The 23,307-nt window shown below is 32.2% G+C and overlaps 1 protein-coding gene across 1 annotated transcript in view; it reads right to left on the bottom strand.

Annotated features, from left to right (window-relative positions):
- LOC134691367 (two pore potassium channel protein sup-9-like) overlaps positions 1–19,073 on the bottom strand; it is a 96,375-nt gene extending 77,302 nt beyond the window's left edge. Inside the window, exon 1 of the mRNA XM_063551873.1 lies at positions 18,464–19,073. The gene's annotated coding sequence lies outside the window, so the exon portion shown is untranslated. The remainder of the gene's footprint in view (positions 1–18,463) is intronic.
- Between the last annotated feature and the right edge of the window lie 4,234 nt (positions 19,074–23,307).

Below are 23,307 nucleotides of genomic sequence, written 5' to 3' on the forward strand. Positions count from 1 at the left end.
GTTGAAATGATTGATTCCTTAACAAACAGACAGCAGTTAAGTCTCCCTACATAAGGCATTGGCTTTCACGACTTCATTCAGAACAAAAGACAGCGTGCATCTATACACAAACCTTCCAAACATGGAGCTCAAATTGTGTGCTTCTGGAATATGAGCAGTTCATGCGTCTATTCTTTTATACAATAACTAACAATTCTTTTAAGAAAAATACATGTAGAGAAATTTACAAAATGTACATTCAATTTGATATCATTATTTATGGCATGCATGTTATTCTCTTTGAAGTTCGACTGCTAGTTACGAAATCCTTGTAGTTACGTAAAGACCTAAGCATATATCCATCAAGAACTGACTTACCATTCATCTACATCAGTTAATTCTGACTAATCACAGTATACAAGATTGTTTAATATCAAACACGTGTCTCTTTACAATCATCAATTACCGTTATCCAGAACCCATCAAAACATTGTTGCATTCTGAGTGTCTGGAAAGTGAGAAAGGAAATGCTATTATAGTACCAATCTAACAGAAACATTCGCAGAAAATGTACCGAAGTTAATGAGAATGAATAAGTATACATACTTCAGGATTTGCTATTGTAATAAGAAACAATTGCAAAAAATGTACCAAATAATATGACAACGAATAAATATTAGAATATGTGGCATGAGAGCCAATGAGACAACTCTCGATCGCGAAGTCACAATTTGTAAAAAAAAAAATATTTATACTGAAGGACATATTAGTATTACCGTACCATATGAAACAGAAACAATCGCAGAAAATGTACCGATGTTAATGAGAATGAATAATACACAAATATAAGTATGTACATTTGTACACTGAAGGAAAGCTTTAATAATACCTATCAAATAGAAACAATCGCAAAAAATGTACCGAAGTTAATGAGAATGAATAATATAAGTATGTATACTAAAGGAAACCTATAATAGTATAATCGCAGAAAATTTACCAAAGTTAACGAGAATGAATAAATATAAGAAGATGTGTTATAAGTGCCAATGAGACAACTCTCCGACCAAGTCACAATTTGTAAAAAAAAAAGTATGTATACTGCAGGACATGCTATTATCGTAACATATTAAACAGAAACAATCAAGGAAAAATATATATATTAATAATATGAATACTTCATGAAATGCTATTGTTATAAGAAACAATCGCAGACAACTTACCAAAGATAATCATGGCAACGAATAATTATATATACATGTATATAAATATTGAACTCAATGAAATGCTTTATAGTACCTATTAAACAGAAACAATCGTAGAAAATGTACCAAAGATAATGAATATGAATAAGTATGTATATTGAAGAGAGTTGAGTAAATAACTTACATTGCAAACACAATATATATAAGCATAGTTTGTTTGTTTAGGCAAATTACCTAGTCTATCAATTGTTATATGTAAGCCAAAGTATATTTATCTACACCCAGTACTTGATTAATTCATTGTTTTCTACAAAAGCAGTACAAGTAAAGTAAACGATAAATTACTACCGAGCAAAAGTCGTCGTTCTTTCCTTAATTGTTTTGTGGTATTAAACAAGTTCTCATTAGCTTCTGGCTTTTTCCATTTAAGAGTGTACCAAAAACCTTGATTAAAAATAATTTGGCTCGTTTAATTTTCATTAAATTTGAACAAAACATTTACTTTGACCCTTTGCTAAAAAGTTCTAAAACTTTGAACCACATATTATCTTGGAAAAATGTCATTGGATATATAGCAATTTGACAATTTTGATCATTGAGAAGCGTAATATTCTCTTATCAATACAACGTGATTAAGTACCACCCCTAAATAACAACTTTCATTTAAATGAAACGGACACCGGTTTCTGTAAGATTTTTTTCCCACCGGCTTAGCAAAATTTATTATTAAGTTTGTTTTATAAAGATTTTTACCAAAAAATAAAAGAGTTGCTTCAATTATTTCACTGTATATTTCATTTATATGTACATTAAATTTAACAAGAATGTGTCCAAAGTACACGGATGCCCCACTGGCACTATCATTTTCCATGTTCCATGGACCGTGAAATTGGGGTCAATAATCTTATTTGGCTTTCAAATTATAAATATCATATCATAAGCATCAAGTGTACTAAGTTTCAAGTTGATTGGACTTCAGCTTCATCAAAAACTACCTTGACCAAAAACTTTAACCTGAAAATCCCACTTTCATTTTATATGTTCAGTTGACCGTAAAATTGGGGTCAAAAGTCTAATTTGGCTTTAAAATTAGAAAGATCATATCATGAGCAACAAGTGTACTAAAGTTTCAAGTTGATTGGACTTCATCTTCTTCAAAAACTACCTTGACCAAAAACTTTAACCTGCGGACGAACGAACGGACCAAAAAACATAATGCCCCTCTACTATCGTTTGTGGGGCATAAAAAAAAAACAAAAAACAGCAACACTACATCAGTAATTTTATTATATTCCTCTTTGAAACTGCAGGAAGTTTTATAACTGCCAATATTTAATACTAAAGTAATTACATTTATATTGAATTTAAAAAGTAAACAGCTGGGCTGCATCAATAATCCCCATAACTTCAGATCAAATCACAATTATCTTGTAAATAATTTATTGTTCCCAATTGGATGCATGTTCGTGATATGTAAAAACAATGCTACAACCTAGTTTATTTACTTTAAAACAGAAAGTCTGATTAAAATGGCCTTCACTGAGGTCGTGCGCATGTCAGTACAAATCATAAAACGCGCATTTCAGTAAAAATCATAATACGCGAATGTCAGTGCAAATCATAATACACCAATATAATTATGAATATTGTAGGTGATTGAAGTCAAGTATTAAACGTCATAGACGATAATTTATTGGGTTTGGCACTACTGAATGTCATGATGGTTATATCAAAGATAATTAAAAAGGCCGAATTCTACATCTACGAAATAATGCATCCTAACACGAAATGTCTAAAACGTATGCTTAACATGATGCCAATATCACAGTGAATCTGTTTCGCCCTATAGCATACGACATATGGGGAAAACACACGTGTAAAATATGTACACAATACACCAGTGCGACAAGTATAGCATGGACGCATATTCATGCTGATGTTAGCGTCGAACATCAGGTCATAAAGGTCAACACACGGAAAAATATACACGAAAAAGTCATGTAAACGTTGATTACTGTGTCTCATTGTAACAAGTATAGCATGGACGAAAATGTATCTTGACGTTTGCATGGAACATCAGCGGGTGTCAATCTTAAGAATGACACTAATTCACCCTATTGATTGCGAAAATTTTAAAAGATTTGAATTTTACAGAACTCGCAGGAGATTATATGCTGTCCGCCTTATCATGGTGTTTTAAAAGAAGGACGGCATACAATTTTGTTTGCTCTTCATTTACATATGTGTCTGAAAACCTCGTTCAAAATCAGCTACTGCAAGAAAGTTAATTTGCATTTGCCTAATCGAATAAATTTGTGTTTGTTGTGTTTACTCACCGACACACTAATTTTAATTAGAACTATTTTGTAATATCGATTTAAGCTAGACGAGTCGACGAATATTATAGTTTTTCACCGTCCTTCCTTTACAATAGATACATTGTACCATGAGAACCTTCTTTGAGCTTTCATTTATTTGATATTTGAAACATTTAATATTGGACGCATTTGATATTTAAAATACAAGTTTTGATACAAAAAGATTTTGGGAATCTCCAAAGGCTATTTATGGGCGATGCTGCGTTACCTACGCCTTTATCTATTTGCACCATCTTTGGATCTTCAGCATTGTCATTCATTGTAACAGTATTAAATAAAAATAAAATTCAATGAGATTAGAAATGGGGAAAATTTCAAAGGGACAACAACCCGACCAAAGAGCAGACATCAGCCGAAGACAAGCAATTGGTCATATACAGCGAGAAAATCTCGCACCCGGAGTTAGACCTCAGCTTGCCCGGCATTATTATAAAATGTGTACTAGTTCAGTAAAAATAAACCCCATTGAGAAGTTCTTCATAATCAGTAGAATATTGAAAAGCTATACTCATGTTTAAAATTTTTAATCATGAAACAGGCTGCGACGGCCACCAATAGGTCTTCAACACAACACACATTCATTTTAACACACACATCCATGTGCATTTAATAGTATTTCAAAAGGTTAAAATGTTTACAGATTGTTCTACAACGAAAATACTGTAATTATTGTAATAGCTACGGCCTTGAAAATTGTCTGTATTAATCCATGGACTTATTTATCGTCTACATAACTACTCGGACTAGTATCTTCTATTACACAAAATGGTTAATCAAGTATATCATTGAAGATCTGAATAGCTTATCAATATATGAATTGCAAGTGAACTGATTGAACCTTCTAAAGCATTGCTTTACAATTCGTTGTCAATAAATATACAGTTACAAACTTCAAAAGGTAAACTGGTTAACCATGATTTTTAGAACCTATATTTTCATTTCCCGTGTGATAAATGGACAAGGCAATATTTAGTTTCAACGGTTTGATAATAAATGAATCTCTGAAAAATATGTCATGAATAGTTGAAGTGATTCGCCTATGGATACGTTATTGGTCTTGAAAAAATATTTCCGAAATTGCTACGAACAAAATGCTCAAACTAGCATACGACATCCTCTGTTTATATATTTGCAGGATGATACATAGCCTTTGGTAAAAGTATAAGAAAACAAGTCAACCATTATAAAGCGAAACTTTAAGCTATATTACAATGCCTTCAAATATTATGTTAGTTCTAATATAACTATTTGCTGTCAGTAGTATTTGCAACGTCTATCGTTTGAGGACCTCACTCGGATCCAGTAAGGGCAACCTGGACTTGCCGTGTATGGGTTTCGTTGATCTTTTGTTTAAATCTTCAAAAAGTTACCAACAAGGAAGAGATGATATGTACACCTGGGAAACAAAGGGCGGTAATGCACTATATAATTGTTTTTGGGGACATGATCTATACTAATAAGGCTAGTAGAAACAAATAGTAAAATTTACCTTTTCGTAATTTATAGAATCGTGATGCCATGATCATGTGTATGTACTCTATCCAACGAATGTTGACAATGTATACCGGCTTCAGATTGATTCAGGCATTCCGGGTCGTTAAAAGTATGCCAGTCACTATGTAACATCATGACAGTAAATTACAGTATTACAAATATACATGTATTTTCAAATGAAAAATGAAATCAATGATAAAAAATATTTCAATATCTGGACTGACCATGAACGTGTCTCGTATAACTCCTATGATATATTTTTTATACAAACCCTCATTGATTTTGTATAAAAATTATCAACAATATGCACTTAATTAAAAGGTCAATAGTAGTCAGAATGTCACAGCTGTTTGCAACAGTAAACATATCAAAATGACATAAAACAAACAATTGAGAAATATCCCGTATCACTCGTACAGATCATTGTTTGTCGTGTTCTTAGGATCGATTTTGTTTATGTTTACAATTTATGGATGACTTTATCTGTTCTTTGCAACAGGTGCCCTCTGGTTCATTGGGAAGTCGATTTACTGTTTAAATATGACACTTTAATGTCGAATTTGATGGATGGTGGATGTGTGTTTAACGTCCAGTGGCAAGTAGAACATGCATATCAGGACGAGAATATGAAGTTTAATGTCCAGTGGCAAGTAGTACATGCATATCAAGACGGGAACATGAAGTTTAATATCCAGTGGCAAGTAGTACATGTATATCAGGACGAGAACATGAAATTTAATGTCCAGTGGCAAGTAGTACATGTATATCAGGAAGGGAACATGAAGTTAAATGTCCAGTTGCAAGAAGTACATGTATATCAGGACGAGAACATGAAGTTTAATGTCCAGTGGCAAGTAGTACATGCATATCAGGACGGGAGCATGAAGTTTAACATCCAGCAGCAAGTAGTACATGCATTTCAGGACAGGGGCATGCAAATTTGATATGTTTATATTTAACACCCATGGCCAACGGCAAGTAGTACATGCATATCATCATGGGAACATGACGTTTAACGTCCAGGAGCAAAGTATTTCATGAATTTCAAGACGAGAACATAAAGAGGTGGTATGTTTATATTTAACGTCCAGTGGCAGGTATTACATGTGCATCAGGACGATAATCTGAAGATGTGCTGTGTATATTTAACTTCCGGTGGCTAGTATTACATGCATACCTGGGGAAACATGAAGATGTGATATATTTACATTTAACTTCCAGCGGCAAGTAGTACATGTAAATCAGGACAAGATGTAATATGTTTCTTTTTTACGTCCAAGTGGCAAGTTTAGTACACACAAATCAGAATGGGAAAATGAAAATGAAGATATGATATGTTTATATTTAACGTCCAGTGGCAAGGAGTACATACATATTAGGTCCAGAGAGTTTACAAGTATGTTAGAGACACGCTATTTCTGTATTACTTGAACGCATGCACACAAACGTGTGACCAAATGACATAAAAGTTGGCAACAATTTTACCGAAACATGGACCCCCATTTTTCTTTTTATAAATCTTTTACATGTATAATTACAAGCCATTTGTAAAAGTCTTATAAAATCTTATTTATTTTTAAATAGTTTTTGAGATCTTTAACTTGACAATGATAAAGCTATGAAAAATCAAGAGAGAACATTTTCCCGCCAAAATTCCAATGGCTAATATCTCGAAAACAAGCACATTGATCAGATGCGTGAAAATACATCGTTCACTACTTAAAGTAGAGTTCTACGTTACGCAATCTAATCGCATAAATCAAAATACAAAATAAATATATCACCACTTTACTTTAACACGATTTCTAATCAGTATACTATCAAGAAATTGAAATTCAAAGATTGCCACCTACATAGTTAAATTACCTGAAATTGTTGAAATGGTGTTCTTAAACACTTGTTATAGCAAACACTCAAGATATTGGAACTTTACCACCTACACGGTGAAATTACATAGAATTGTTGATATGGTGTTCTAAAATACCTTCATTATTATATAACAAATTTTCACGAACAAATAATGTGTTTTTCAATTCTCTAATAAACCAGACATTTTTTTTTACGTTGTATTATTTAATTATTATTATTATTTACAGTGCTTATATAGCGCTTATCTAAATAAACATTTACTCTAAGCGCTTTACAATGCATAAAAAACAATAAAACAAGTACATATAAACAAATTTAAAAATCAAATAAAAATAGAAACCGTAAAAAAAAAATATACGACTAAATATATGAAAATTAAAACTTATTCATCAAAAAAATATAAAAAATATAGGCTAATTTAATTTTTAATTTAATGTTGTTTATAATTATTTTGAACAATGAATGCACAATTGTCTTTCTGTTTTATCCTGGTATATAATTTTGAAAAGAAACCTAACGTTCAAAATAAATTGAAAAGACAGGCGCAGATCCAGCCATTTTGAAATTAGGGTGCAAAATAAAAATAAAAAAAGGAGTTGTTAAAAAAAATACCGGACCCCTTCCCCACAACCCTGAATCTACCAGTGAATGGGGTATTTGTTAATGAGATATCATTCAAACGACAAAAATAACTAACATGCAAACTTCGAAAGGGCAAAGATGATTTTGTCCCCGAGGGTATCACCGGCCCAGTAGTCAACATTTCGGTGTTGGCATGAATATCAATAATGTGGTATTTTTTTTTAATAAATTTCCTGTTTACAAAATATTGAATTTTACGAAAAACTAAGGATTTTCGTATCCCAGGCATAGATTACCTTAGACGTATTTGGCACAACTTTTTGGAATTTTGGATCCTCAATGCTCTTCAACTTTGTACTTGTTTGGCTTTATAAATATTTTGATATGAGCGTCACTGATGAGTCTTATGAAGACAAAACGCGCGTCTGGCGTACTAAATTATAATCCTGGTACCTTTGATAACTATTTACACTTAAGATCTTGGAAGATGACTGACTGTCTTGCACCCTTACATGGCCCTCAATGTGTTGATACATTTATTCTGCTCAATCAACTAGATTGTTATTTGTAACTTATCTTAGACTAAAAACATCAAAAACGTTGTTTATAAATGTTTATCTAATGGTATCTGTTTAATCAATACTTTAACACCATTTTCATGTAATAGAACAACGATATGTTGTTTTCAACTATTGCTTTTTACACGAACCACGTGCATTTTATGAAGGGGATAATTAAAAGCCATATGCATAGTCGTCTGGGAAATTGATTAATCACAAGTTCAGCTAAACATAGAGTGATCTACAGTTTAAGAGTTTAAAGTGTACGTTAAAGTTGACTCTCAGAGTGTTTGTTAATAAGGTCATAATTAGAATCAAGGTTGAAATTTAATTTCAAAGAAAATATTTGAGTAAATTACGAAATATCAGTTCCACTCAAATTTGTGTTCAAGCCACACTTCCGACCTATCACATCTTCATATGCATAATAAACATCTAAAACCGTTTTAGGACATAATTCAGCCCCTCTCCAATATCGATGAGGTCATCGATCTTTTCTACATGCACGCGTTAAATGTGCAGCCTTCGTAGAAGAGTTTTGTTGAGATACTGTAACCAATTAGAAATCTATTCTATACGGTACTTGAATGTTCTCTTTTTAATATCTGATCGTATCTTGAACTTTGAAGGAATATTTAAACCGATTGTAACAACCTGAGGCATATCCCAAATAATACAGGCCTTCCACCATTTTGCCCATGCACGTTATCGATCACTTCTACTCGCGTTTAATGTAGCATTCGTGGAGCACCATAATATAACGAGTTTTGTAGAAACATTGCAATCATTTATTCTTTAGTTTTGTTTATTCTTTAGTTTTCTATGTTGTGTCGTGTGTACTATTGTTTTTCTGTTTGTCTTTTTCATTTTTAGCCATGGCGTTGTCAGTTTGTTTTAGATTTATGAGTTTGACTGTCCCTTTGGTATCTTTCGTCCCTCTTTTAGACACAAATCTATTTCATACGTTTCTTGAATGTTCCATGAAATATTTGATCTTTTCTTGAACTTTGAAGGAATATTTAAACCGATTGTAACAACCTGAGGCATATCCCGAATAATGCAGGCCCTTCATGTTATCGATTTCTTCTACTCGCGTTTAATGTAGCCTTCGTAGAGCATCGAAATAAAACGAGTTTTGTTGAAATATTGCATTCAATTAGACACAATGAAGATTCTTGAATGTTCTATGAAATATTTGATCGTATCTCGAACTTGAAGGGTGTATTTTAACCGATTGTAACAATTATAAAGAATAATAATAAATATGTCTGAACATGCATGACCTCTAGGCAACTGCACCATGATAGCTAAGCAATTTATTGGTAATCCTATTTGAAACCTGACTATTTAATTCAAGAAATCGTCTTACGTCTTATTGGAAAATCAAGTTTTGATCTGATTTTGTCTTGATAATGTTCTGTGAATATTGCATCTTCGTTGGGATTTTTTTATACGGCATTTTAATGTAACTATTGATTTATTGTTTCCGTGCAGCGGTACTAAGTTTGAGCAATTTAAGATTAACACGCTGCTATAAACATGGGTACACTGGCTGATCAAACTTTAGTACAAAACTAAATTCGTTTGTATCATTTTCATTATTAGATATAAGACGATGTGATATGAGTGTAAATGAAACAACACTCCATCCAAGTCACAATTTGTAAAATTTAACCATTACAGGTCAAAGTACCTTGGCTCAGATCAATAAGCAAGTTATAAAGGGCCAAAAAACGACTAAAGTACGGGAGAACCAACGGTCTAATATATATTAAAAACGAGAAACACTTATGGACCACATCAACAAACGACAACTACTGAACATCAGATTCCTGATATAATTGTTTGTAATAACAGTTTAAATATTTAAAATATAACTTGAAAGTAACCTATCAACGGTTTGTCTGAAAGGTATCTCCACAAATCTATTTTCAAATTTGTCTTGTTCCCAGGTTTTTTTTCTAGACTTTTGCAAACCATTATGTATATTCAAATTTTACTATGATTTATATTCTATTCTACATCACTCTGGGTTTTTCCACTGTAAACTACAGTATATCAAGTACTGTTGACAAGTGCATATGCGATACCATGTTCCTGCTTTTTTGTGTTTTCTTTCATTTCTTATTTGAGTAACACCTTTGAATGCTATTTTTAAACGCAGTATATTTCTGAGTTATCATTTCAATTCATCAGATGTGACTATCTGCACGTGTCACGTTACATCAGAGATGTCCGACGCTGCAGAAAATACTTGATACATTTGATCAAAATGAATAAAACCAGGACTAAAAGTATTGCGAAACACAGACTATGAACATATCTACATACCTATAATAATAAAATTGAGAATGATAATGGGGATAGTGTCAAAGAGACAACAACTCGACTAAAGAGCAGAAAAACAGCTGAAGGCCTCTTCAACATAGCGAAAATCCCGCAACCGGAGATTTTTTGTAAACAATCTGGTGAACAGCTTCAAGATGTTGCTTTGGTGAAAAGTATTTATCTTTCTTATTTGTCCTGAATAAGCGTCCATATCGGCTAAGTATATCTAAGTGGTCTGGGGATTTACCACAAAATTAATACCACGTGTTTTATTGAATTGTTAATTGGTTGATTGGCGATCACGTGTTCTATTGAATCGTTAATTGGTTGATGGACGATAATACGGCTACTTTATAATACTTTATAATTATACTATCTGCATCTAATTTAACAATAAAAACGATAACTGACAATAATATAAAAAGGGATTTTGAGAGTTCAGACAGAGGACAATATAGAAGTTTTATTCAACTATCAGCTGGTAGCAGGCGTCCAATTAATATAACTGATAATTAGAAGTTATTATTTCCAATGAGAAGCAAACTCCTGAGAAAATAGATGATAATCTAGTTAGAGCTGAACTCTGAGTTTACTTATGACGTCATTATAGCGCAGACAGTTTCAAATTTTATTTTTGAATAGAACTTAAAGTTGAAATATAAAAATAAACTAGTAAAAAGCAGGTTTTTACGTACAGTTTGTTGCCTCTTTGCAAACTGATAAGCTTGCAAATAATATCTCAGCCAAAATGTGCATGGAAAAAATAAAGATGTTTCCTTCATCGGAGGAGGTAGAGTGTGCTGTACAAGCTGAAATTCTGTGCAATTATTGGCCAATCAAAACGTAATTGCTTTCGCTCCTATATTCTAATGGATGATTTTACAATAACGAATATAATGGTACTACAGTGTTAGCCGAGACAATCTTGAACATTACTGTACAATATTTTGGTAAAATTTGTTCTACATGTATTATTATTTCATTTTATTTATCAATCGGTCCTTTTTATTTAGCTTCCCCCTCCTTTTCCCCTTAAATAAAAAATATATAAAAAAAAATAGGCATGATTTTTGTAAAGAGGTCTACTGTAACCATTTAGTAGGGATTTTCTGAAAGACATCTCTTTTCGCTAATTATTGTGATATAAGTTTAAAACAGGTTAAAACAATTAACAAAAATAAACACAAATTCGCTATTTCCATTCTCAATTTTACCACGTGTAGCATGAAATGGATTTTCGTCCACACTGAGTAACGTGTTTCCATAAGGAATAAATTTCATCGTGAACCATACTATATTGAGTTCAAACGTTTTACGAAGGCCAAAAGTATTAAATATTCAAAGAGCATTGAAACCATGCAGGGATTGATTGATTGATTAATGAATGTTAAAATTTCCAGTGGCAAATATCTCATGCAGTTTTCAACGAGAACAATGACAGTAAAACTTTCGTGAAACGTCCGATGTCATTTTTAACATTGTGGATCCCTGATACTCAACAATGGGCGAGAAAACAAATCTGTATACAAAAAATGTGAGTTTTAATGTTTTCTGATTGATTCATCCATTCAATCATGGTCAGTAAAATGTTATGTGTAACAAAGTGAAACAAGTTTGTATGCCTGTTCGAAATCTTAATATTTTCTTTGAACACGGTCACCAATTACTTAACAATTGAATTATTCGTATATTTGTAACTTTTCCTTACAGTAAGTAAAACAACACACTCTTGAAAACTTGTCAGAATATTGGAATTGATAGCAGAAGGCCACTACTTACTATTATTACACAGGCATCAATTACATATGATTCGAGAAAACCATTAAAGTCAGGACTGCTTCCATTTTGAAAGTTAAATGGCGTGGGTGATATTATTTACAGCTGTTTTAATAGATATAGATATATATATATACATAAGTTTGATATTTATCTATATTTATGCCTGACGTAGAGGTTCTAATTGCATTATCGTGTATTTAACATTTCTGTGGTTTCAAAAGTGGTATTTTTGAAACGTGAACACGTTTGTGTTATATATTTGTAAATAAATAGCATTTGTTTGTAAACGCATGGAAGTGTTCCTCGTCATCAATTTTGGGGTTGTTTTATCTATTATTTATGACATAACTTTTGTGTTGCTTCACGCACATGGATAAGTGCTTACACGTGCGATGTTCATAGAGGTGCAGTAACCAATCTCGACATGTGTCAAAACAAAAATAAACAATCAAAAGTCGAAGGAAATAAATATAAATGAGTCAAACAATTATATCAATAAACGTATAAAAACAAACAAATACCATTCCACAACAATTGAATATTCTAACACTAGTCATTTGTGGGGCCCTGTATAGCTTGCAGTCGGTGTGAACCAAAGATCCTTGTTGAAGACCGTACTTTGACCAGTAATGGTTTACTTTTGCAAATTGCGACTTGGAATGAAAGTTGTCTAGTTGCACTCATACCACATCTTATTATATCTATTTTCATCTAAACAATAAGCTACTTTAATATAGATAGAGTTCGACTCGAGAGAATAAAAGATAATCTATACTATATCATGTTTTATAAAACTGACATGTAATAAAAATTAGATAGAACTTTGATTGCATTTATAGGGGTATAATATATATTTACGGACATGACAGATATAATGTTCGAAACAGATTTGTTTCTACGTTTTAAATTTATACAGTTTCGCAAAAGGAGGAATAAGAGCCATTGTTTGGACTCTGAAATTCTAAAAGGAGTATTACGGTTTCTGTTAATGGATTAACAGGTTTAAACACTATTGTGACCTTAGTGCAGAAAGGTCACTTGAGATGTCCCTGGTCGGTCATTACCGGAAATGAAGAAATTGACATGTTTGAGCCATAATGCATGGCAGTTTATGCATTTTGGTATAACATGTACGAAGGCTTTACTTAAAATGTTGACTGATTATTGTTTGCTTTATTTCCAGTGGCAAATATTTCTTCATCTTAGGACATACATGTAGTACAATTATAGCTACATGTAGGTTCTGTACTATTTGTAGACCAGGAAACTTGATGATGGACGGAATATTTGCAGTGCCACCGGCATTGTGTATTTGATAAGGAACACAAACTTAGCCTTACAACAGGTTATACCTACGGACTCCCACCAAGAGTTGTTTGCTCTTAATAACATGCAGAGAGGAATGTGGGTAAACGGGACCTACACACCAGAATTTGTAAAGGTTGTTTTTCATTTTAAATTTGATAAGTAAAATAATAGCAAACGTTTAATACAAATTTGCTCCAACATATCAATGTACCTTGTAGAATCAACAATCCTTAACTGTGAAAGAGAGACGAAAGATACCAAAGGAATAATCAAACTCTTAAGTTGAAAATAAACTAACGACACCATGGCAAAAAAAGAAACACATAGACCAAAAGACAAACAACAGTACACAGAACGCAGCACAAGGTAGAACACTAAAGACTGAGCAAGACTGAGCATCAGAAAAACCCAACAAAAAACTAGATGTGCCCCAGAAGGGGAAGCAGATCCTGCTCATCATGTGACACCCGTCGTAATTCTCGTGTAAATATATACAAAAGAGGAAAGAATCGTGGTTATAAACGAAGCATATATATCGTCAAGTGTAACCGTACAGTGCCCTAAAACTATTTACACACATCTTCTTCCTTAGGTCTCTGGTGGGTTGTTGTTTCATAGGCTTCATAGACAATTATACAATATTTCATTATTTTTATATACTATTATAATATTAGATTGCATTATCAATATATAGACATTTCGTGATGAAGTACCTATATTTATATACATGTATAAAACAATATATAGAAACATATTATAAAAGTCAGCAACAACGTCATATGGTTAAACAAACAAATAAGCCAAGGTTTAATGACATCTGATTAACTTGTCACCTGATGTCGCACGATATACATGTATATATAATAACAGTCTTTAAATATAACCTTTGAAGGCACTGATATGACCATTCATAATCGGTGGTGGACATGGGTGGAGACAGCCATTCAAAAAAAGGGTTTCAATCCATGATAATAGGCGGGGGTTCAATCAGGTGTCCGAATTCGGAAGCATTTATCGTCAGGATTTTTATTCCTATTATTATGATTATGGCAAACACTTTTAGACATCAATAAAAGCATCTATATTTGTAGTTCTAATTGTTCTAAATAGAATTATAGGGAACATGCAAATTTTATGAATTTGTTTTTCCCTGATGATCAAGTTACAAGGAAACAAAAACATATTTTTTCTCTCTTTCTGAAACAAACAATGTTGTTCACTACCATCCTGAAACAAACGTATTTGTTTGCAAAGATTCCATCAATTTATTTTTGAACCATCCATCCCCACCCTACCCCTCCCCCTCCCCCTTCCCAGTACTGATAAGGAAAAGATGTAAAATTAACTTAGTGCCTTGCAAGTCATTACACAAGAAATATAACAGCGTGTCGTGAGAAACACGAGGTAGAGGGATTATATTGTGTTTCTGGACAAGGATAAAAGAAGTAAATTGATCGCGGAAGGATTATTTCGTTTCCAATACATTGATACTTTTGTATTATTTAATTAATTTATAAATTGCATATGTTAATATTTCATATTTATTGTATTGTATCAGATTTCCATACAAGGGTCAATCCATACTTTATTTGCTCTACTTATTGCATTAACCCATTAAACGAATTAAAATATTAAAAGAAGCTTAAGCACACACACGTGTACACATTTACACACAGCAGAAAAAAAACCACAAGAATCATAGTACACTTGTCAACTTATATGTGTGTTTTCACTAATAGGAGTTCATCTAGAAACTTTGTTTATATACAATGTTATTATATCTCTCCATTTTGGAATACATATTCTATACCCTTAATTCCATTATGAACACATATTAAAAAGAATCTCTTTCAGTTGCAAAAAAAACACCCTTCCATTTCGAAGTTGTATTCTTATAGGAACTTTTATTCGAAGACACAGCATTTGCATTATAAATTACTGTTTTTAATTTGACCAAATGAAAAAAAATAAAAAAGAAAGGAGGCACTATATTTATAATTATGTTGTTTGTATGCAGAAAACAAATAAAGGCACAAGAAACAGCCAGATAAAATAGGCATCATTTACAATTTTACTTATAGCTGATCATGAAAAGCGTAAACTCAATTGTTACATATAGTCACAAAAATAGACAGATAAGTAATCAAGTGCAGGTATGCAGTAATCAACACCCTCTTAGTTTAATGCAGTCATTGTTATTAGAACTGAAGAAAACAGACTCCTATGCTTATATTATTGTTTCATATATCATTTGTATATTGTTCATACTAATAGTTTTACCTTATACAATACACGTTTCAGTTTGATTAGTATACATGAGAAAATGTGTTATGAGTGTCAATGAGACTACTCTCTCCCAAGTCATAATGTATTAGAAGTAAAGGTATAGATAAAAGAAGATGTGGTATGAGTACTAATACCAATGAGACAACTCTCAATCCAAGTCACAATTTGTAACAGTAAACCATTGTAGGCCCGAGTACGGTCCTGAACACAAAGTTTGTTTGTATTTACTAATCATGCTAATATAAGATAAATGATACCTATAAATAATTTAATTTTGGATGTAACGCGTTTTCTGATTGGCTGACGTTATTTTGTTATGAGCCCAGAGTAGAGACATTATTTAGTCATATGACCGTGACGTCATCAACGTTTTTTCATGGTTTTTATACGGTTTTAAATGGAATTTAAAATTAAATCATAAGAAATGACTGCAATTTTTTTTCTTTCTATTCGAAATAACATAAAAAAAATGTGGTGCACACTGTAAAATAACCCGCTACGCGCGTTATTCAGTGTGCACCAAATTTGTTATGTTATTTCTTCAAAGACAGAAAAAATATTACAGTCATTCCTTAAATAATAACAGCACAAAATAACAGACAAATAAGATTAAAACAATAAAATAACGATTGGACAACCCTTTAAGTAACTTAAAGGCTTTGAAACATGAATTCCAGAAATCAAATTGAACAATACTTCGTGACCAAATATAAACTGCTGTAATGATTGAATTGTTTCTTTGACAATCTGGTTTAAATGGTTTTAAACAACATGGAGTTCTATTGGTATAACAGTGTATACTTTTTGGACATCAACTGCCTCTAAAATGAACAGCTGTAAGGGTCGATAACACTTTAGTGTAAACGTTTCCGATAAAAACTGATTGTGATTGCTAAAATATATATATAACAACCACTTGAAGCTTATCTATGTCATATGCTCTTAGACATGTTAGATTTCAGATGCCGTTTCAAAAATGTCTAATAAAATCTAGAATTGTTCCTTTCTTTTCGTCTATAAATCCATGAAGAAATAGAGTAATGTTATATATTTTTTATCATGTTACTGTACATCATGGTATGAGGGGGTACTAAATGGGCATCCTAAAACCGAAAATCTAAAATGACAGGCAACACCTCAACGACCATTAAAAAAAAAAGAAATCAAAACAAATCGCAGAAATATGGCAAAACACTATACAGTTGGGACAACTGAATCCCAATGATACCCTAACCACCCCCACCTCACTCTCGGAGATACGAGACTGCTACAAAGAGCCATTTTGCACTGGCCATTAACCTATTCTCAACATCTGTAGACATGCTTAGACATGTTAGAGTTCAAGTTAAACATTATATTACTGGTTGGCTGTTTCGAATTAACATCTGTTTATTTCATTAATTGAAATGTACACGATGTATGATGAATCATTTTAATGTTTTGAGTATTAATATAAATTTCTGCGTAACTTCTTCAATGTAGACACAGATTTAGAAATTGATTTTTTCCAGAACGTGTATTTATAAATATGTTATATTGCATATTTTTTTAGTATTAATATAAATTTCTGTGTAATTTCATCGATGTAAACACAGATTTCGAAATGGATTATTTTCACAGAACGTGTATTTATAAAATTGTACTATTTTATAGTTTTTAAAAATTACTATTAATTTCTGTGTAATTTTTCCAATGTAAACACAGATTTAGAAATTGATTTTTAACCAGAACGTGTATTTATAAAAATGTTATAATGTATCGTTACAATCGTTAATCAATTAGGTAGGTGATCACGCTTAACTCTCGCAACTCCACAGAGAATACGGATATTGTTAAAAATATAATCAGCAACATTTGAAAATGATTAGTGACTTTATTATAGATTTACACTGACATATTTTATTCCTTTAGAATGTTCGAATGCAGTTTGTTAACTATTTCCGTGGCTCTTAATAATAACATAATGTGGATTAATGTCAATCAAACAGCAACCCATCAAATAAATTTATTTTTTATTTTTGTCTTGGCATGTAGTGTTATTCCCGTTACGTTGTTTAAGTGCATGTTTTAAGACTATAAAGATTATCATTAACATTACACACATACAAACACATAAATTCAGAATGTTGACAAAAATATACGACAACCCCTGTACCAACATCTTTTTAGTTAGATCTATTTTATATATAAATTGTCGTGAGAGCAATTACACCCCCCCCCCCCCCAAGGATATGTAATATCTATCCAAATCATGATCGCAGCAAAATACACAAGAAGCAAAGGGACAGCGCATTAATTGCTGTTCTGCATCTGAAAGTCAGAATAAGGCCTTCAAAATGGAGCAAAATGCAAAATATGTTTGATGTTTATGTCCTTTCTATCCTATTGTTTTTTTTTTAAATTAAACAAACAACTGTTACAGTTTGTATGTTTTAACATCACTTTAACACAGGCATACACAATTATATAATAAGTAAGAAGTGGCAATTAGAATCCTAACGAATCTCTAAATCTTTGAGTGTCTCGATTTATATTTATAATCGACAACACAAAAACGTTTAATTCCTGATTTTAACAGCTTTAACCGTTTGCGTGAAATAACATCAAATAATTAATTTTATTATCTGGTAAGAAGCAACAGATACAAATAAAATAAACGGAGATAAAAGACAAAAATCGTTAGAGTAAAGAATCTTACCGTGTTTTTTTTCTCTGATCCTGTGCGTAGATAAGTATCCGTTTTTTTCCACGCTTATCAGAGCATCTGAATGATAGCTATCTACCTCGGATAATTAACGATTAATTAATTGTGACTTCTTAATTGGATGTATTTGCTAATTCGCCATATAATAATCATACATGTATAAATATACCATATTCCCAAGTCATCTATGTCATCAAATATTCCTTTAGTAGACACGCACCTGTTTTAATGTAGAAAGTGATCGGATTTGTAAATATGAAATGATAATTTCATAATATCACATTTTTATCTTTTGAAAATCCAGTTTTACATCTCATCATATGTGTGTGTCCCATCTCCGATTGTACAAATGTAGTTAATTCAGTAGTATTGATTTTTACATTATTCACGCAAAAATATTTCCTCAGTATCTTCATGCTTGTAGAAGGACATTATTCCGTTTGTCAGTCACACTCAGATCCGACATTTGTAAAATGTCGTCTGCTTCGCGTATAACAGTATGGGTAAAATCCGAGAGAATCGTATACCTATTGAAAATGGAACGGAAACACAAAATAAGCATAATGCTATGCGACTGAACAGACATGATCATTTGATCGTGTTTACATATTGATATTCTTTGATATCTGATAATTATAGCAATCAACAATGTGCTTTATGTGAAAATGTCATTTATTTTGAAGATAATTGGTTGATATGTACGATCGATCATCCAAACGTTAGCAGGAGTAAGATGCTAACAGCTGCGCGATATGATTCAAGTATTGATCTTTTTCACGCATATTATTTCTTAACGCCTGTCGCACACTGAATGTGAAATTATTATTATATTTTAAATTTACAACTTAAATACTCCTAATTGCATCATATCAATAATGTTATTTTACAAAGCATATTATATTTCATTATGATCCATTATGTATTGGTTGACCGGATTTTAAAGATGCTGTTTTATCGAATTAAATTATTCAATCTACAATGTATATGAGAAAACCTCTCAAGGACCGCTGTCGTGGTAATTCTTGGTAGAAAGAATTAATTGAAAATAGAATTTCAATAACAGCTGAAAATCTATTTTCCCTAATTTGTATACGTCGTAAACAACCGCCAAGACATTGACACTAAGCATGTTTCAATGATGTCGTGACTATTTTAAATTTAACCAATATTTCTTAAATTTAGGTTAAGGGAAGACAATAATCTTTAATACATTCAAGCTCAGAAGATATTTTATGCAAAGTTATAAGGAAAAACAATGATCTCTGCTAAAAGATTTGGGGACTTTTTTGTTAGCAAGGGTCATATCAAAATTAAAATAAGACGATTTGATCACATTTTGTTTAAGGGAAGACCATAGACTTTAATACATTCAAGCTTAGGAGATTTTTTGTGCAGAGTTATGTCAAAAGTTAAATGTTGAAAGACGATTTGCTCAGATTTTGTTCTCTATATTCTAAACAATAAAGGTTAACGAAAGACAATGATCTCTGTTAAGAGATTTGGGGACTTTTTTTTTTTAGCAAGGATCGTATCAAAATTAAAATAAGACGATTTGATCAGAGTTTGTTCTCCATAACCGACACTTCTTAAATTTAGGTTAAGGAAATACAATAATCTCGAATACAAAATAGAGGATTTTTCTACGCAGGGTCATGTCAAAAGTTAAAAGTTAAAAGATGATTTGTTTAGATTTTGTTCTCCAAAAAAAACAATATTTCTTAAAACATGTATTTTAAGGAAAGACAATTCGTCTCTAAATTTGTCTTTAATACAAGCTGGTATTTGTTGATGCCGCCGGGTCATGTTAAAAGTAAAAAGTTTTCAGATTTTGTTCTCCATAAACGATATTTTTTTTAAATTTAGGCGGAGGAAATAAAAATTGATTTCTATACAAACTTTTGATTTTTGTTTATGCAGGGTCATATCAAAAGTTATAAGACTAAATGTAAACACTTACACTAGTATGTTTTAAATCATGCATAGCATATACATGTACTGCAATGGACCTTGGACTATTAGACATTTGCGGAAACTAGGTCTACACCTAGACTTACGATTACAGTTAAAAAAACAAAGGGTCATCTCAAAATGAAAAAAAAAACCAAAACAATGAAAGATACATAGTAAAATGATTTTTTTTAATTATGTAAACAAGTCTTTACGGCGGCAAACGAAGGCAGCTCATATGGTCACAACAGATGTTAATCGCTGTCTTGGATGCTCCACAAAGTCCCCATAACTTTATATGTTTTTAATTCTCCGATTGCGTGTTCAACCTTAACTCTATAGTGGGTTATCAGTCCACTTAACTTTCTACATTTTCTCAGAATTTTAAATAAACTCGCGTTGCTATCAAAATATATCCTGGTTTTGTGAACTTTTACAAATTCTTGTTTAATATTTTTTTTTAATTATTTGACCTTTTTTTGCTGGACCCTCAATTCCTTAAACGAAAAAAAAATTGTCGCAGTATCTTACCAGGAGTTATTACTTATGCTGAGGGCATATCAAACACAACCGTGTTCGTGGGACATAATAATTTACACAGTAAAGGAAAACATCCATATTCTGACAACCGATGCACAAGATCTCTACAATAGTTGCATACAAAAAAACAAATCAACAAAATTTCCCTGGCCCATCAACTGCAAATGAAAAAAGGGATAAGATACTTGAGGATCTATCATCTGAAGATAATAATAACGGGCCACTTAAACCCATTCCAAAAAAAACCCCAAAATGCTACTCCAGTTCAAAAAAAAATATAGAGCAGGAAGAACTAAACGAGCCAGAGGAACCAAAAGAACGAGACTTCACGAATGAGGAGGAAATTGAGCAACCACAAGCTGGCAAGAGGGCCAAGCTACAAAAACCAAAAACCCCAAAAAATTAATTACCACGAAAAAAATATTATATATGTAGGACTCAAATCTATGGCGGGTTCCAAATATATGGCAGATTCCTAATCTATGGCAAATGTGACGTTACAAATTGTCAAACAACTCAAATCTATGGCAGATTTTTGTTTTCTCCAAATCTATGGCAGATATTTTTCATAACGTCACAATTGAATAACGCCATATGATATCGTCGTCGCCGCTAACATGAACGATAGCGGAACAGAATTCCAAATAAAGGTATTTCTTTCGACAACAATTTTAGGATGGTTTATAATAAAAAGCCATGATGTCATCTTTTATCCGAAAGAGAGGCAAAATGTACTGTACCTGCCGAAGCTAGCGATGAATAATGACACTGCGGCTGTTTTCAGTACCGGATATTTTAGAAAAAAAGCAGTTATAATGAATAGTTTACGGCTGGAAAAGTTTATAAAACGAAAGATTAAATTACCAAATACCTTCTTAATTTAAATTGTCACCAAAAAATACAAAAATTTAGTATTAACGATGAAATAACATTATGTGAAAATTTAAACTTTTCAATTTTCTCAGTTTTCTTTTTGATATTTATAAAAACCTGCCTTCTTATTTTTTTAAAGGACTCACTGGTTGGTTTAATAAATGGGCTAAACACAGAGGCGGAAAAGGGGAGGGGGGACGGGGGTTGGAACCCTCCTTTTTTTGAACGATCAATGCATTTAAATTGGGACATGTGGTTGGACCCCCCCCCCCCCCCTTTTTGTCCTGGGTTGGGACCCCCTTTTTAAAATGGCTGGATCCGCCCCAGGGATCATACACAGGTTTTTATATTTTTTTTTTTATTTTTACGTGGCGCATCATTTCAATCTTTCCGGATTGAATTCATTGTTTACGAAATTGTTTAGTTAACCGTTACGGAAATCAATATTTGTTTCACAAATGTTTAAAGACATGATCCCGTTGTCGTATAGTTCCACTTGTTTAAGACAAGTAATTTGACGGATATGTACTACACTTGCTTTCCATTTGCACAACATTTGTCCTAGATTTGGAAACAACAAAAATCCGCCATAGATTAGGAAATAACAAATCTTGCCATAGATTAGGAGATAACAAAACTTGCCATAGATTAGGGATCGCATGACGTCATATTTACCATAGATTGGGAATCTGCAATAGATTTGGAACCCACCATGGATTTGAGTCCTACATATGTATATACATGTAGTTCTTAAACAACAACTTGTTGAATCTCATTCTCCTTAAAAAAAAATCTCAGTTGTTAAATCATTTTATGAAATGATGTTCTTTCATTTCTTCATATAAAATATATATGAAGATGTAGTATCAGTGCCAATGAGACAACTCTCCACCCAAATAACAATGTATAAAAGTAAACCATTATAGGTCAATGTACGGCCTTCAACGTACATTTATGGCATACTTAAACTATAGTTTAACTCAACGACCAATATTAAATATGGTAATTATAGTTACATGTTTTGCTTGAAAACTCAATTGTTCAACATTTAAAATCATCATAAAAGAGATAGCATTGGTTTGGAACGACAGTTTGTATTCACACTTTGAGACGACCAAAGTTTAAATGTTACCTGTAAGTGTAATCGTAATCCTAATAGACCTTTTCAACATCTCTCGACACCGACTAATGACACCTACAGTTTACAGGTAAAATGGATGGGTCGTCTCAAAGACAAAAACCATCATGATTATCATTACGTAACATATTGGATTGGCGGTTTTATACTGTTTTGACTTAATAGTTTAAGAATATATATATCAATCAAATAGATAAATAAATATATGTATGCTGGCCGGATGCGGCCATTTAATTCGCTTTTTTCGCGTTTTTTTTATACTTCCCCTTTCATTTTGCAAACGCGATATTAGGAATTTGAGATATCGAAAAATCGGGAACTCGAGAAGTTGGAAACTAGA

The sequence above is a fragment of the Mytilus trossulus genome, chromosome 11, assembly GCF_036588685.1.
Source record: "Mytilus trossulus isolate FHL-02 chromosome 11, PNRI_Mtr1.1.1.hap1, whole genome shotgun sequence".
NCBI lineage: Eukaryota > Metazoa > Mollusca > Bivalvia > Mytilida > Mytilidae > Mytilus > Mytilus trossulus.